We start from the raw sequence: 6939 nt of genomic DNA on the forward strand, positions 1-6939 counted from the left end.
TTCATTTTTCCATTTTTTTAGATATTTTTTCAGGACATTATTCGATTTTTTTTGAAGATTTTTTTTTCAGGACATTTTTAAATGTTTTTGAGATTTTTTCAGGACATTTTAAATTTTATTTTTTTTAATGATTTTGCCCCCAATGTCTAGCAAGGCAAGGAATATGACAAGTGAATAAATAGGCTTGCTAAAATGTTGGTGGATAGAGGGAAGACAAAGGCCTTTTATTATGGAGACAATACAGATGCAATTTTCAAGGGCTATTGCGTGATGGGACAAGAGACTGGATATGACAATGTAAAGTAGGAACATGGCATGAGGGACATGTCAAGAGGTTTTTTTTGAAACCATGTTTAAATTTTGCGTCCTTATGTCAGATCAAGATCAAAGAATGAAACAGAGTGTATGGATAGTGATAAGATATGGATAGGATAAGCAAGACCAAGAATGGATAAGGGACATGGACTGAAGGTCGGGGTAGGCTAAGGGATAGTGGTAGAAAGTTGCAATAAGATAGGGAATATGGATGAAAGGTTGTAATAAGCAAATGGATAAAGACCAAAAGCTATGATAGACTGAAAGCTGCAAACAGGATGCATGATGCTCATGATGATCGTTAGCCTTGTCAAGATCAAAGATGGAAAGGGAAAATGGACATGAGGGATAATAGGATATGAAGGGTAATGACATGGTGTGATAGGATAATGAAGGGCAATAGGATATGAAGGAGGAAACCTGCCCCCAAGTGTAGTGTGCAAGAAGTTCATAAATTATGCATGATGCCTGTTTGCCAGGTTTTCATCATGGTACTTGCCCAAGGCACCTGTTTGCCAGGTTTTCACCAGTGGACGAATTATTTTTGCTTTACTTTTTTTTTTCTTTTCTTTTTCTTTTTTTTTTTCAATTTTGACTTTTTCAATAGAAGATGGACACATGATAGGGGATGGAAGAAGGACTCAAGCGTCTTTTTTTTTGGATAGTAGCCTTGAAAAAAATGGACCATGACCTTTAAAAGTATGCTCAAAGACGTTGGTAGGATAAGGACATGGAAAATAGGATGAAACTAAGGCTAGGATTTATGCAAAGGATGGGATCAAAGGGATAGAAGGATGGAAAATATGCATTGGATAATAGGTAGGGTATTGGAAGAATTGGGCTTGAGTAGATGGAAATTTTGGCAAGATCAACATTGGCACACACCTTGAGGGGTGAGGGACTGATGGAGGAAAAATGGATTTTGGATATGGAGATTTTGATGAAGGAATAGCTTGGGATTTTGGGACATAAGGGCCCAAAATGGAAGAAGGAGGTGATGGAGGAACAAATTTGAGAGGTTTGGATGGAGGAATAGCAACTTTGGATGCCAAGTTGGATGTTTCTTTAGGCTTTTGCGCTTCAAGGAGCCGCTTAGGGATCCACATGGTTTTTGATTTTTCATGCTTTTGTGGTTCCTTGGAGTGCATTGCTTGCACAAGGGATTTAGGAACCCATATATATTTTGACTTTGCTTTATTTTTCTCAGTGGGCCTTTGTGGCCTTTTAGATTTTTCTTTTTCTTTATAGATCATATTGTTCTTTGTTTTGACATGTCGATTATATTGGACATGTTGATCCTTGAATACATGTGGATTGCTAGACTTATGATGCTTATACTTGGCATTCAAATTGCTTGGAGGAGGGAATGAATGTCGGTGTGGATGGGAATGATATGGAGGCATGTGGGATGGATGGAAGGTTCTCCAAGATGTGTGCCTTTGCTGACCTTGCATAGGAGATGGAGGGATATAGGGACCTAGAATGGATGGAAGCGATGATGGGGAAGGTGGACATTTGGATTTTGACTTTGAAGGGATACCAATGCCTTGAGTGTGAGCTCTGTAGCCATGACCATTAGTATATTCTTTGATATGAAGGGGTTCTTTCTCATGGAGGTCTACTCCTTTGCCTTTATGAATATCTTGACTTGTAGGAGACTCTTTTCTTTGGGATGAAGACGCGAGTCCATTATGAGGTGGATATGATATGAGAGAAATAATGAGATCTTGAAGTGGATCGGATTGCACCAAAGTGGAAGAACCCATTATGCATGTTGATGGTTCATGAACATCTTGCATTGACACGTTAGAATCATGAGGGGGATTAGGATCATGAGGGGGACTAGGATTGTGTAGTGGACATGGTTCAATGACAGGCTCTTCAAGAGATGGAATGGGAGGAATAATGGGATCATCACAAGGAATGAGATCTTGGAGTGTATATGCGGGATTAGGATGAGGAGATGGAGGAACAAGTGGATCTTATGGAGGATCTAAAGGAATGATTTGCTCTTGACAAGGAGGAAGATCATTGGAATCCTCTTTAAAGGTGCTTTGCTCTTGACTTTCAATGGGATCATCATAAAGGATGGAAGGGATATCTGGAATGTCAATTGGATTTGAAAGGACATTTTGTTCATGAAATGGAAGGGGATCATTTGGGATTGGATGGACTAGGATATCTTGATCTTGCTTGAGGAGTGGAGTGTCAATAAGACTTTGGATAGGATGGACAAGAATAGGGGAATCATCATCATGAGTGTCTGGGAAGATGGGATCCTAGTCAACAATTGGATGGGATGATAAGGTTTCAGGATCTTGATCTTGATCTGTTTGAAGACACGTTTCTCCATGCTCTAAATTATCCTCTTGACATGAGGTTGGACTTTGGATATGCATGGGGGATTCTGACAAGGGATCAATGTTTTGGCATGAAGGAAATGCACTTTGAAAATTTGTGATGGATTCTGGCAAGGAATCAATGCTTGAACATGAGGAAGAGGGACTTTGAATGGGGTCCTCTAAAACAGGTATTGGCAATAAAGTGCATGGTGGCATTGGGTCTTGTATTTCTGAAACATGACAAGGATGTGCATCATGAATTGGATTCTCTTGGCAATCAATTATGGATAGCTCTTGGATAATTGCATCCTTGGGTGTATTGTTTGATGAGGACAATATGGAAGGTTCTTTTGAAACTTCTAGAGGTGTAAGGATAGATGCCACTGGAGAATCAATTTGTTTACGAGGAGATGAGGCATTGCTAGACAAAATTGTATTATCTTTATCTTCCTTAAAGAACTCACTTGGTTGTTTCCTTAAGATCATTGCAAGAAAGCCACCTTTCTTTCAAGGTTTTGACATGATTGGACCTGGAATTTGAACTTGTTTTTGATTTGATGTCATTTTTTGATATTGGACTAGATGTTGATCAGATTCGTTTGACATGTTCAAAATTTGGCTTGGTGTATGCTGCAACCTTTGTTTTTGACTTTGTGATTGCGGTTGTTGACATTGATATGTTGATTGAACTTGTTGATATTCCACCATTGGTTCAACTATTTGTTGACATTGTATAGTTGGTTGGACATATTGTTGAAATTGGACCATTGGTTGTGTTGGTTGCATATGTTGGACCATTGGTTGCGATGGTTGCAAATCTGATTGATAATAAACACCTTGTTCTTGTTGTGGAGGCACATAATGTTGAAATTGATGTTGTCTCCTTTCTTGTAATTGTTTCATCATCTCTATTTGCGAGAGGAGAGCTGGTATGTCTGATCGTTCGATAAGAGATCTTACATCAATTGGCTCAATATTTGGATTTCGACCTGGAAATTTTCGAAGCATTTTGGACATTTGTGATCTAATTTTCTGAATGTTTTTCACTCTTTGTTCCAAAATCTCATTTTCTTGAGCTAGTCTCTCCTCTAGTTTTTGTATTTGGACATTTGTTTCATCATAAAGAGTTTGATCAATATAGCCTTGTTGTTGGGTTGAATAGAATTGTGATTGCATTGTCGATTGATATGTCAAACTTTGTTGCATCATTGGTGCTTGGAACATTGTTTCAATAGACATGTCACTATGCAAATGCAATATTTTTGGAATTTTTCAAGGGCAATATATGATATGCAACTAAATGCGAACTAAATGAATGAGAATGTAATCTATGACAAGAGTGCAATCTATGTTTTTTGGTTGTTTTCCAAGATTTTGACAAACTTTTTGGAATGCAGATCTAAAAGAGACCCTTAGGAAATTGAAATGATGTCTAGACCTCAAATGGCAAAAGGACCAAGTGACAAAAGGACAAAATGACAATGTCTCCCCTATACGCTTGGATACTAAGCTAGGGTTGATGAAATGATATTGATGACAAAAGGACAAAAGGTTTGACAAGGTCTAGACTTCTTAACAATGACTTAGGGTTTATCAAAGATTTGGATTACTCAAGTATGACAAAACCTAGCTTTGAGACTATATACAAAAGGACAATTAATATGCAAATGATCTTAATATGATATGATAATGACCTAAACCTAATGAAGAAACCTAGGGTATGCAAATATGAATGTATGACAATGGTATGACTTTAATGCAAGAGGACACATGCAAAATGGATGACTCTTATTGATATGCAAAGGAAGTATGACTTAGGTGAAACCTAACCTTGATACTTGACAATGACTTTGAAAAATGCAACCTAGGATGAATCTAAATGTAAGTGACATGAATGTTAAGACAATATTTGGAAAAATGTTTGATCATCATATTGGAAGATGTGTTTTGAACTTTGTTGAACTTTTATTGGATGAATGTCTCTTGTGTTTAAATCTTATGCTAGATCAATGTGTTTTTCTTTTGAAAGGGGATGCAATTCAACTTTTGACAATCAAAGAATACAAGATATTGCAACTTAGACTCAAGACAATCATGCTCATTCCCACATTTGTTATGGTAGGCAAGGACATTAGGTACTTGAGAGGTAGACTTGTTATGGGATTCAAGGAGAATACATAGATGCTTGACCCCACGGGCTCCCCTCCACGACACTCACTTCTCAGGGAAGCCAAGCATCAGTCCCCATGGAAATCTCCCCATGGCGAACTTAGTATCTCTTCCAAGTATCCGAACTTGTCCTTCTCAAGCAACTAGAAGGGTTTTTGGCCTCTAAAACAAGGTATGTAGTAAGGATTTCTGTTAAGCATTACTCCTTGATGTCACGCAAGCGTGATTGAGACATTAAGCCCATCAAGATACCAAACAAATGTAGTCGTGCAAGCACGATTTAGACCAAGAGGCCCTACTTAGATGTTGATATGAGAAAGAGTTCAAGGGTCATCACTTCCCAAGTAACTGCAATTCCCACGTAACACTTCCTTCAAAGCTTTCGCTCATCGGGTATTTTTTTATAGTGAGTTAGAATGCCAAGGAATTCTAGCCGTACTCACTTTGGGTCATTCCCTTCTCACGATTATCACTTGCTTGCAAAAGCAAAGTGGTCGAGAAGGCAGGCCCTCTAAAGGAGACAAACAATCAAAGACAAAAGCATGGTATCGAAGATCTGGATTTCTGATCACCCTATGAAGGATGAGAGCATACTCTCCTACTCCAATGTCATACTTAACAATCAAAGCAAACAAATGTTCATTCCCACCTATTTATAAATCACTAAGTGCCTAATTAAAAATCTCAAACACACAGTTTGGTTGTTTCTCCAAGGCAACCTGCAAAACCCAAGTTAGAGGTTTGATTTGTTGTCTTTGACCATCGATTCTGCATAACACATGTTAGTAGTTTGATTTATAGTCTTTGCCATGCGTATGCCAAGATTCTGCACAGATAATTAGTACCAAAATCCAAAGCACAGAAAACAGAATGCGAAATCAAGACAATTTTCAAGTAAAACACTGCATTTTTACCTTTGTTCTAGACTTTACACAGGCGCAGAAGTCATGACACAGGTGCAGAAGCCATGACACAGGCGCAGGATTACACAGGCGTAGGTTGCTTTACACAAGCGCAGGTTACCTTACACAAGCGTAGTTATTTTTTTTTATTTTTTATTTTTTATTTTTACACAAGCGCAGAATGCATGGACACAGGCACAAAACTCATAAAAAATGCAATTTTGTGCCTTACACAGGCGCAGAATGTCTCACACAGGCGCAGAAGTCTCCAGAAAACCCTGCATGGCCCTGTTTTTGGGTTTTTGGCCAGCAAATCAATTGAAAGCACTCAAAAACACCATAAAGGGGTTAGATGGTTAGTGTTCACGTCGGGTTCACCAATTAATGTAGCATAGGAATTAGGAATCATCAAAGCAATATATAAAAGGACATATTATTCATTATTAGCTCAATCACACATTGCAATGATCTAATCCTAAGCACACTCAATAGAGACATAAAAACAAAGCATTCAAAAGAAAAGATCATGCAAACCAGATGACGATTTGGATGCTTCTTCCATGCGGCTCCATTGTTCTTCTTTCCTCTCCAAATAGTTGTGGATCTCACCTACAAGTGCACACACAATTGAAAGCAAGTAGACGGGATTCTTGATCAAGAGTACTAGAAGCTTAGATTTGATAGCCTGATTATCAATTACCAATTACCAATTACCAAATTCAGAATCAAGGGCTTTGATTGAAGAAATTCATCCAATTTATAGATAAATAGGAGAAATGACAAGATTAGCATGAAATTGATATTTAGGCAATTGATTTCAAAAATAGGAAAATTGAGTGGAAAGAAGAAGGTTATGACACCTTCTATGTCATGAATTATGACATATTGCCAATGCAAAGCTTAGAGAACTAGAACCTTATGACATCTTGCTATGTCAAGAGTATGACGCACGAAGCACAAAAATAGGGAGAACTAGAGACAAGTTAATTAGGTGGAAATTGCAATTAGGAAATTAGAAAATAGGTGGAAATTAGGAATTTAGAAATTAGAAATTAGGTAAATTAATTAATAATCTTTCATTTATTAATTAATTCACAAAGAGGAATAATTAGCCAATTAAATGAACATTTAATTGTAATGAGAAGACTTAGGATAAATAAGTAATTTATTAATCCTAAAGGAAGAAAATGACAAGCAAGGTTAAATGACTA

Source organism: Cryptomeria japonica, chromosome 5, assembly GCF_030272615.1.
Source record: "Cryptomeria japonica chromosome 5, Sugi_1.0, whole genome shotgun sequence".
Taxonomy (NCBI): Eukaryota; Viridiplantae; Streptophyta; class Pinopsida; order Cupressales; family Cupressaceae; genus Cryptomeria; species Cryptomeria japonica.